We start from the raw sequence: 12,086 nt of genomic DNA on the forward strand, positions 1-12,086 counted from the left end.
CTGATTCACACAAAAGATGCCAGAGAAGTTCGGCCTCAACTGTAAATTAGGCAGTATAGTTATTCCTAACAGACTTTCTACAGAAACTTTGAGCTGTATAAACATGAATTCCTAACATTTGAAAGCAAATTCAAGTGAAAACTCTCCCTAAAGTGTCCGGAGTTGTAAATATTATCAGTTTTCTGGTCATTTACCAGCTTTCCACTGGTAATGTCTGGGATTAAAAAATGGCAGGAAATGTAGTACGAATCCATTTACTTTTATTTCAAGGGTTTCTTACAAGTTTATAATCATTTCTGGAAACTCTTATTGCGTATTTTAAGAGTTTTACCACAATTAGAGAGTTTGTTACAAGTAAGTACTGGAACCGTAAGGATTTTAACTGATTCACAGGAAAGACGCCAGAGAAGTTCAGCCTCAATTGTAAACATTTGCAGTGAAGTCCTTACTGACTGTCTTTCTACAGAGATTTTGAGCTGTATAAACATGAATTCCTAACATTTGAAAGCAAATTCAAGTGAAAACGCTCCCTAAAGTGTCCGGAGTTGTAAATATTATCAGTTTTCTGGTCATTTACCAGCTTTCCACTAGTAATGTCTGTCAGTGAAAAAACGGCAGGAAATGTAGTACGAATCCATTTACTTTTATTTCAAGGGTTTCTTACAAGTTTATAATCATTTTTGGAAACTCTTATTGCGTATTTTAAGAGTTTTATCGCAATTAGCGAGTTTAGTTACAAGTAAGTACTGGAACCGTAAGGGTTTTAACTGATTCACAGGAAAGACGCCAGAGAAGTTCGGCCTCAATTGTAAACATAGGCAGTATAGTTAATCCTTACAAACTTTCTACAGAAACTTTCAGCTGTATAAACATGAATTCCTAACATTTGAAATGAAATTCAAGTGAAAACGCTCCCTAAAGTGTCCGGAGTTGTAAATACTATCAGTTTTCTGGTCATTTGCCAGCTTTCCACTGGTAATGTCTGTCAGTAAAAAAGGGCCGGAAATGCAGTACGAATCCATTTACTTTTATTTCAAGGGTTTCTTACAAGTTTTTAATCATATCTAAGAACTCGTATTGCTCATTTTAAGAGTTTTACCACAATTAGAGAGTTTTCTTACAAGTAAGTACTGGAACCAAAAGGATTTTAACTCATTCACACAAAAGACGCCAGAGAAGTTCGGCCTCAATTGTAAACATAGGCAGTATAGTCATTCCTTACAAACTTTCTACAGAAACTTTGAGCTGTATAAACATGAATTCCTAACATTTGAAAGCAAATTCAAGTGAAAATGCTCCCTAAAGTGTCCGGATTTGTGAATATTGTCAGTTTTCTGGTCATTTACCAGCTTTCCACTGGTAATGTCTGGGATTAAAAAACGGCAGGAAATGTAGTACGAATCCATTTACTTTTATTTCAAGGGTTTCTTACGAGTTTATAATCATTTCCGGAAACTCTAATTGCGTATTTTAAGAGTTTTACCACAATTAGAGAGTTTTCCTACAAGTAAGTACTGGAACCGTAAGGATTTTAACTGATTCACACAAAAGATGCCAGAGAAGTTCGGCCTCAACTGTAAATTAGGCAGTATAGTCATTCCTAACAGACTTTCTACAGAAACTTTGAGCTGTATAAACATGAATTCCTAATATTTGAAAGCAAATTCAAGTGAAAACGCTCCCTAATGTGTCCGGAGTTGTAAATATTATCAGTTTTCCGGTCATTTGCCAGCTTTCCACTCGTAATGTCTGTCAGTAAAAAAGGGCCGGAAATGCAGTACGAATCCATTTACTTTTATTTCAAGGGTTTCTTACAAGTTTTAAATCATATCTAAGAACTCTAATTGCTCATTTTAAGAGTTTTACCACAATTAGAGAGTTTTCTTACAAGTAAGTACTGGAACCATAAGGATTTTAACTCATTCACACAAAAGACGCCAGAGAAGTTCGGCCTCAATTGTAAACATAGGCAGTATAGTCATTTCTTACAGACTTTCTACAGAAATTTTGAGCTGTATAAACATGAATTCCTAACATTTGAAAGCAAATTCAAGTGAAAACGCTCCCTAAAGTGTCCGGAGTTGTAAATATTATCAGTTTTCTGGTCATTTACCAGCTTTCCACTGGTAATGTCTGTCAGTGAAAAAACGGCAGGAAATGTAGTACGAATCCATTTACTTTTATTTCAAGGGTTTCTTACAAGTTTATAATCATTTCTGGAAACTCTTATTGCGTATTTTAAGAGTTTTATCGCAATTAGCGAGTTTAGTTACAAGTAAGTACTGGAACCGTAAGGGTTTTAACTGATTCACAGGAAAGACGCCAGAGTAGTTCGGCCTCAATTGTAAACATAGGCGGTATAGTCAATCCTTACAAACTTTCTACAGAAATTTTGAGCTGTATAAACATGAATTCCTAACATTTGAAATGAAATTCAAGTGAAAACGCTCCTTAAAGTGTCCGGAGTTGTAAATATTATCAGTTTTCTGGTCATTTGCCAGCTTTCCACTGGTAATGTCTGTCAGTAAAAAAGGGCCGGAAATGCAGTACGAATCCATTTACTTTTATTTCAAGGGTTTCTTACAAGTTTTTAATCATATCTAAGAACTCTAATTGCTCATTTTAAGAGTTTTACCACAATTAGAGAGTTTTCTTACAAGTAAGTACTGGAACCGTAAGGATTTTAACTCATTCACACAAAAGACGCCAGAGAAGTTCGGCCTCAATTGTAAACATAGGCAGTATAGTCATTCCTTACAAACTTTCTACAGAAACTTTGAGCTGTATAAACATGAATTCCTAACATTTGAAAGCAAATTCAAGTGAAAATGCTCCCTAAAGTGTCCGGATTTGTGAATATTATCAGTTTTCTGGTCATTTACCAGCTTTCCACTGGTAATGTCTGGGATTAAAAAACGGCAGGAAATGTAGTACGAATCCATTTACTTTTATTTCAAGGGTTTCTTACGAGTTTATAATCATTTCTGGAAACTCTAATTGCGTATTTTAAGAGTTTTACCACAATTAGAGAGTTTTCCTACAAGTAAGTACTGGAACCCTAAGGATTTTAACTCATTCACACAAAAGACGCCAGAGAAGTTCGGCCTCAATTGTAAACGTAGGCAGTATATTCAATCCTTACAGACTTTCTATAGAAACTTTGAGCTGTATAAACATGAATTCCTAACATTTGAAAGCAAATTCAAGTGAAAACGCTCCCTAAAGTGTCCAGAGTTGTAAATATTATCAGTTTTCTGGTCATTTACCAGCTTTCCACTGGTAATGTCTGTCAGTAAAAAACGGCAGGAAATGTAGTACGAATCCATTTACTTTTATATCAAGGGTTTCTTACAAGTTTATAGTCATTTCTGGAAACTCTTATTCTGTATTTTAAGAGTTTTACCACAATTAGAGAGTTTTGTTACAAGTAAGTACTGGAACTCTAAGGATTTTAACTGATTCACACAAAAGACGCCAGAGAAGTTCGGCCTCAATTGTAAACATAGGCAGTATAGTCATTCCTTACAGACTTTCTACAGAAATTTTGAGCTGTATAAACATGAATTCCTAACATTTGAAAGCAAATTCATGTGAAAAAGCTCCCTAAAGTGTCCGGACTTGTAAATATTATCAGTTTTCTGGTCATTTACCAGCTTTCAACTGGTAATGTCTGGGATTAAAAACGGCAGGAAATGTAGTACGAATCCATTTACTTTTATTTCAAGGGTTTCTTACAAGTTTTTAATCATTTCAGGAAACTCTAATTGCGTATTTTAAGAGTTTTACCACAATTAGAGAGTTTTGTAACAAGTAAGTACTGGAACCCTAAGGATTTTAACTGATTCACACAAAAGACGCCAGAGAAGTTCGGCCTCAATTGGAAACATAGGCAGTATAGTCATTCCTTACAGACTTTCTACAGAAATTTTGAGCTGTATAACCATAAATTCCTAACATTTGAAAGCAAATTCAAGTGAAAATGCTCCCTAAAGTGTCCGGAGTTGTAAATATTATCAGTTTTCTGGTCATTTACCAGCTTTCCACTGGTAATGTGTGGGATTAAAAAACGGCAGGAAATGTAGTACGAATCCATTTACTTTTATTTCAAGGGTTTCTTACAAGTTTATAATCATTTCTGGAAACTCTTATTGTGTATTTTAAGAGTTTTACGGCAATTAGAGAGTTTAGTTACAAGTAAGTACTGGAACCGTAAGGATATTAACTGATTCACACAAAAGACGCCAGAGAAGTTCGGCCTCAATTTGTAACATAGGCAGTATAGTCATTCCTTACAAACTTTATACAGAAACTTTGAGCTGTATAAACATGAATTCCTAACATTTGAAAGCAAATTCATGTGAATACGCTCCCTATAGTGTCCGGAGTTGTAAATATTATCAGTTTTCTGGTCATTTACCAGCTTTCCACTGGTAATGTCTGGGATTAAAAAACGGCAGGAAATGTAGTACGAATCCATTTACTTTTATTTCAAGGGTTTCTTACAAGTTTATAATCATTTCTGGAAACTCATATTCCGTATTTTAAGAGTTTTACGGCAATTAGAGAGTTTAGTTACAAGTAAGTACTGGAACCGTAAGGATATTAAGTGATTCACACAAAAGACGCCAGAGAAGTTCGGCCTCAATTTGTAACATAGGCAGTATAGTCATTCCTTACAAACTTTATACAGAAACTTTGAGCTGTATAAACATGAATTCCTAACATTTGAAAGCAAATTCATGTGAATACGCTCCCTATAGTGTCCGGAGTTGTAAATATTATCAGTTTTCTGGTCATTTACCAGCTTTCCACTGGTAATGTCTGTCAGTAAAAAACGGCAGGAAATGTAGTACGAATCCATTTACTTTTATTTCCAGGGTTTCTTACAAGTTTATAATCATTTCTGGAAACTCTTATTGCGTATTTTAAGAGTTTTACCAAAATTTGAAAGTTTTCTTACAAGTAAGTACTGGAACCGTAAGGATTTTAACTCATTCACATGAAAGACGCCAGAGAAGTTCGGCCTCAATTGTAAACATTAGCAGTTAAATCCTTACTTACAGTCTTCCTACAGAAACTTTGAGCTGTATAAACATTAATTCCTAACATTTGAAAGGAAATTCAAGTGAAAACGCTCCCTAAAGTATCCGGAGTTGTAAATATTATCAGGTTTGGGTCATTTACCAGCTTTCCACTGGTAATGTCTGGGATTAAAAAACGGCAGGAAATGTAGTATGAATCTATTTACTTTTATTTGTAGGGTTTCTTACAAGTATATAATCATATCCGGAAACTCTAATTGCGTATTTTAAGAGTTTTACCACAATTAGAGAGTTTTCCTACAAGTAAGTACTGGAACCGTAAGGATTTTAACTCATTCACACAAAAGACGCCGGAGAAGTTCGGCCTCAATTGTAAACATAGGCAATATAGTCATTCCTTACAGACTTCCTATAGAAACTTTGAGCTGTATAAACATGAATTCCTAACATTTGAAATCAAATTCAAGTGAAAACGCTCCCCAAATTGTCCGGAGTTGTAAATATTATCAGTTTTCTGGTCATTTACCAGCTTTTCACTGGTAATGTCTGGGATTAAAAAATGGCAGGAAATGTAGTACGAATCCACTTACTTTTATTACAAGGGTTTCTTACAAGTTTATAATCATTTCCGGAAGCTCTAATTTCGTATTTACAAGTTTTACTACAATTAGTGAGTTTTCCTACAAGTAAGTACTGGAACCTTAAGGATTTTAACTGATTCACACAAAAGACGCCAGAGAAGTTCGGCCTCAATTGTAAACATAGGCAGTATAGTCATTCCTTACAGACTTTCTACAGAAATTTTGAGCTGTATACACATGAATTCCTAACATTTGAAAGCAAACTCAAGTGAAAACGCTCCCTAAAGTGTCCGGAGGTGTAAATATTATCAGTTTTCTGGTCATTTACCAGCTTTCAACTGGTAATATCTCGGATTAAAAACGGCAGGAAATGTAGTACGAATCCATTTACTTTTATTTCAAGGGTTTCTTACAAGTTTTTAATCATTTCCGGAAACTCTAATTGCGTATTTTAAGAGTTTTACCACAATTAGAGAGTTTTCCTACAAGTAAGTACTGGAACCTTAAGGATTTTAACTATTTCACACAAGAGACGCCAGAGAAGTTCGGCCTCAATTGTAAACATAGGCAGTATAGTCATTCCTTACAGAGTTTCTACAGAAACTTTGAGCTGTATAAACATGAATTCCTAACATTTGAAAGCAAATTCAAGTGAAAACGCTCCCTAAAGTGTCCGGAGTTGTAAATATTATCAGTTTTCTGGTCATTTACCAGCTTTCAACTGGTAATGTCTGGGATTAAAAACGGCAGGAAATGTAGTACGAATCCATTTACTTTTATTTCAAGGGTTTCTTACAAGTTTATAATCATTTCTGAAAACTCTAATTGCGTATTTTAAGAGTTTTACCACAATTAGAGAGTTCGTTACAAGTAAGTACTGGAACCATAAGGATTTTAACTGATTCACACAAAAGACGCCAGAGAAGTTCGGCCTCAATTGTAAACATAGGCAGTATAGTCATTCCTTACAGACTTTCTACAGAAATTTTGAGCTGTATAAACATGAATTCCTAACATTTGAAAGCAAATTCAAGTGAAAAAGCTCCCTAAAGTGTCCGGACTTGTAAATATTATCAGTTTTCTGGTCATTTACCAGCTTTCAACTGGTAATGTCTGGGATTAAAAACGGCAGGAAATGTAGTACGAATACATTTACTTTTATTTCAAGGGTTTCTTACAAGTTTTTAATCATTTCAGGAAACTCTAATTGCGTATTTTAAGAGTTTTACCACAATTAGAGAGTTTTGTAACAAGTAAGTACTTTAACCCTAAGGATTTTAACTGATTCACACAAAAGACGCCAGAGAAGTTCGGCCTCAATTGGAAACATAGGCAGTATAGTCATTCCTTACAGACTTTCTACAGAAATTTTGAGCTGTATAACCATAAATTCCTAACATTTGAAAGCAAATTCAAGTGAAAATGCTCCCTAAAGTGTCCGGAGTTGTAAATATTATCAGTTTTCTGGTCATTTACCAGCTTTCCACTGGTAATGTCTGGGATTAAAAAACGGCAGGAAATGTAGTACGAATCCATTTACTTTTATTTCAAGGGTTTCTTACAAGTTTATAATCATTTCTGGAAACTCTTATTGCGTATTTTAAGAGTTTTACGGCAATTAGAGAGTTTAGTTACAAGTAAGTACTGGAACCGTAAGGATATTAACTGATTCACACAAAAGACGCCAGAGAAGTTCGGCCTCAATTTGTAACATAGGCAGTATAGTCATTCCTTACAAACTTTATACAGAAACTTTGAGCTGTATAAACATGAATTCCTAACATTTGAAAGCAAATTCATGTGAATACGCTCCCTATAGTGTCCGGAGTTGTAAATATTATCAGTTTTCTGGTCATTTACCAGCTTTCCACTGGTAATGTCTGTCAGTAAAAAACGGCAGGAAATGTAGTACGAATAAATTTACTTTTATTTCAAGGGTTTCTTACAAGTTTATAATCATTTCTGGAAACTCTTATTGCGTATTTTAAGAGTTTTACCAAAATTTGAGAGTTTTCTTACAAGTAAGTACTGGAACCGTAAGGATTCTAACTCATTCACATGAAAGACGCCAGAGAAGTTCGGCCTCAATTGTAAACATTAGCAGTTAAATCCTTACTTACAGTCTTCCTACAGAAACTTTGAGCTGTATAAACATTAATTCCTAACATTTGAAAGGAAATTCAAGTGAAAACGCTCCCTAAAGTATCCGGAGTTGTAAATATTATCAGGTTTGGGTCATTTACCAGCTTTCCACTGGTAATGTCTGGGATTAAAAAACGGCAGGAAATGTAGTATGAATCTATTTACTTTTATTTGTAGGGTTTCTTACAAGTTTATAATCATATCCGGAAACTCTAATTGCGTATTTTAAGAGTTTTACCACAATTAGAGTGTTTTTCTACAAGTAAGTACTGGAACCGTAAGGATTTTAACTCATTCACACAAAAGACGCCAGAGAAGTTCGGCCTCAATTGTAAACATAGGCAATATAGTCATTCCTTACAGACTTCCTATAGAAACTTTGAGCTGTATAAACATGAATTCCTAACATTTGAAATCAAATTCAAGTGAAAACGCTCCCCAAATTGTCCGGAGTTGTAAATATTATCAGTTTTCTGGTCATTTACCAGCTTTTCACTGGTAATGTCTGGGATTAAAAAATGGCAGGAAATGTAGTACGAATCCACTTACTTTTATTACAAGGGTTTCTTACAAGTTTATAATCATTTCCGGAAGCTCTAATTTCGTATTTACAAGTTTTACTACAATTAGTGAGTTTTCCTACAAGTAAGTACTGGAACCTTAAGGATTTTAACTGATTCACACAAAAGACGCCAGAGAAGTTCGGCCTCAATTGTAAACATAGGCAGTATAGTCATTCCTTACAGACTTTCTACAGAAATTTTGAGCTGTATACACATGAATTCCTAACATTTGAAAGCAAACTCAAGTGAAAACGCTCCCTAAAGTGTCCGGAGGTGTAAATATTATCAGTTTTCTGGTCATTTACCAGCTTTCAACTGGTAATATCTCGGATTAAAAACGGCAGGAAATGTAGTACGAATCCATTTACTTTTATTTCAAGGGTTTCTTACAAGTTTTTAATCATTTCCGGAAACTCTAATTGCGTATTTTAAGAGTTTTACCACAATTAGAGAGTTTTCCTACAAGTAAGTACTGGAACCTTAAGGATTTTAACTATTTCACACAAGAGACGCCAGAGAAGTTCGGCCTCAATTGTAAACATAGGCAGTATAGTCATTCCTTACAGAGTTTCTACAGAAACTTTGAGCTGTATAAACATGAATTCCTAACATTTGAAAGCAAATTCAAGTGAAAACGCTCCCTAAAGTGTCCGGAGTTGTAAATATTATCAGTTTTCTGGTCATTTACCAGCTTTCAACTGGTAATGTCTGGGATTAAAAACGGCAGGAAATGTAGTACGAATCCATTTACTTTTATTTCAAGGGTTTCTTACAAGTTTATAATCATTTCTGAAAACTCTAATTGCGTATTTTAAGAGTTTTACCACAATTAGAGAGTTCGTTACAAGTAAGTACTGGAACCATAAGGATTTTAACTGATTCACACAAAAGACGCCAGAGAAGTTCGGCCTCAATTGGAAACATAGGCAGTATAGTCATTCCTTACAGACTTTCTACAGAAATTTTGAGCTGTATAACCATAAATTCCTAACATTTGAAAGCAAATTCAAGTGAAAATGCTCCCTAAAGTGTCCGGAGTTGTAAATATTATCAGTTTTCTGGTCATTTACCAGCTTTCCACTGGTAATGTCTGGGATTAAAAAACGGCAGGAAATGTAGTACGAATCCATTTACTTTTATTTCAAGGGTTTCTTACAAGTTTATAATCATTTCTGGAAACTCTTATTGCGTATTTTAAGAGTTTTACGGCAATTAGAGAGTTTAGTTACAAGTAAGTACTGGAACCGTAAGGATATTAACTGATTCACACAAAAGACGCCAGAGAAGTTCGGCCTCAATTTGTAACATAGGCAGTATAGTCATTCCTTACAAACTTTATACAGAAACTTTGAGCTGTATAAACATGAATTCCTAACATTTGAAAGCAAATTCATGTGAATACGCTCCCTATAGTGTCCGGAGTTGTAAATATTATCAGTTTTCTGGTCATTTACCAGCTTTCCACTGGTAATGTCTGTCAGTAAAAAACGGCAGGAAATGTAGTATGAATCTATTTACTTTTATTTGTAGGGTTTCTTACAAGTTTATAATCATATCCGGAAACTCTAATTGCGTATTTTAAGAGTTTTACCACAATTAGAGTGTTTTTCTACAAGTAAGTACTGGAACCGTAAGGATTTTAACTCATTCACACAAAAGACGCCAGAGAAGTTCGGCCTCAATTGTAAACATAGGCAATATAGTCATTCCTTACAGACTTCCTATAGAAACTTTGAGCTGTATAAACATGAATTCCTAACATTTGAAATCAAATTCAAGTGAAAACGCTCCCCAAATTGTCCGGAGTTGTAAATATTATCAGTTTTCTGGTCATTTACCAGCTTTTCACTGGTAATGTCTGGGATTAAAAAATGGCAGGAAATGTAGTACGAATCCACTTACTTTTATTACAAGGGTTTCTTACAAGTTTATAATCATTTCCGGAAGCTCTAATTTCGTATTTACAAGTTTTACTACAATTAGTGAGTTTTCCTACAAGTAAGTACTGGAACCTTAAGGATTTTAACTGATTCACACAAAAGACGCCAGAGAAGTTCGGCCTCAATTGTAAACATAGGCAGTATAGTCATTCCTTACAGACTTTCTACAAAAATTTTGAGCTGTATACACATGAATTCCTAACATTTGAAAGCAAACTCAAGTGAAAACGCTCCCTAAAGTGTCCGGAGGTGTAAATATTATCAGTTTTCTGGTCATTTACCAGCTTTCAACTGGTAATATCTCGGATTAAAAACGGCAGGAAATGTAGTACGAATCCATTTACTTTTATTTCAAGGGTTTCTTACAAGTTTTTAATCATTTCCGGAAACTCTAATTGCGTATTTTAAGAGTTTTACCACAATTAGAGAGTTTTCCTACAAGTAAGTACTGGAACCTTAAGGATTTTAACTATTTCACACAAAAGACGCCAGAGAAGTTCGGCCTCAATTGTAAACATAGGCAGTATAGTCATTCCTTACAGACTTTCTACAGAAACTTTGAGCTGTATAAACATGAATTCCTAACATTTGAAAGCAAATTCAAGTGAAAACGCTCCCTAAAGTGTCCGGAGTTGTAAATATTATCAGTTTTCTGGTCATTTACCAGCTTTCCACTTGTAATGTCTGTCAGTAAAAAACGGCAGGAAATCTAGTACGAATCCATTTACTTTTATTTCAAGGGTTTCTTACAAGTTTATAATCATTTCTGAAAACTCTAATTGCGTATTTTAATAGTTTTACCACAATTAGAGAGTTCGTTACAAGTAAGTACTGGAACCCTAAGGATTTTAACTGATTCACACAAAAGACGCCAGAGAAGTTCGGCCTCAATTGGAAACATAGGCAGTATAGTCATTCCTTACAGACTTTCTACAGAAATTTTGAGCTGTATAAACATGAATTCCTAACATTTGAAAGCAAATTCAAGTGAAAAAGCTCCCTAAAGTGTCCGGACTTGTAAATATTATCAGTTTTCTGGTCATTTACCAGCTTTCAACTGGTAATGTCTGGGATTAAAAACGGCAGGAAATGTAGTACGAATCCATTTACTTTTATTTCAAGGGTTTCTTACAAGTTTATAATCATTTCTGGAAACTCTTATTGCGTATTTTAAGAGTTTTACGGCAATTAGAGAGTTTAGTTACAAGTAAGTACTGGAACCGTAAGGATATTAACTGATTCACACAAAAGACGCCAGAGAAGTTCGGCCTCAATTTGTAACATAGGCAGTATAGTCATTCCTTACAAACTTTATACAGAAACTTTGAGCTGTATAAACATGAATTCCTAACATTTGAAAGCAAATTCATGTGAATACGCTCCCTATAGTGTCCGGAGTTGTAAATATTATCAGTTTTCTGGTCATTTACCAGCTTTCCACTGGTAATGTCTGTCAGTAAAAAACGGCAGGAAATGTAGTACGAATCCATTTACTTTTATTTCAAGGGTTTCTTACAAGTTTATAATCATTTCTGGAAACTCTTATTGCGTATTTTAAGAGTTTTACCAAAATTTGAGAGTTTTCTTACAAGTAAGTACTGGAACCGTAAGGATTTTAACTCATTCACATGAAAGACGCCAGAGAAGTTCGGCCTCAATTGTAAACATTAGCAGTTAAATCCTTACTTACAGTCTTCCTACAGAAACTTTGAGCTGTATAAACATTAATTCCTAACATTTGAAAGGAAATTCAAGTGAAAACGCTCCCTAAAGTATCCGGAGTTGTAAATATTATCAGGTTTGGGTCATTTACCAGCT

Source organism: Myotis daubentonii, chromosome 4, assembly GCF_963259705.1.
Source record: "Myotis daubentonii chromosome 4, mMyoDau2.1, whole genome shotgun sequence".
NCBI classification, from domain to species: Eukaryota; Metazoa; Chordata; class Mammalia; order Chiroptera; family Vespertilionidae; genus Myotis; species Myotis daubentonii.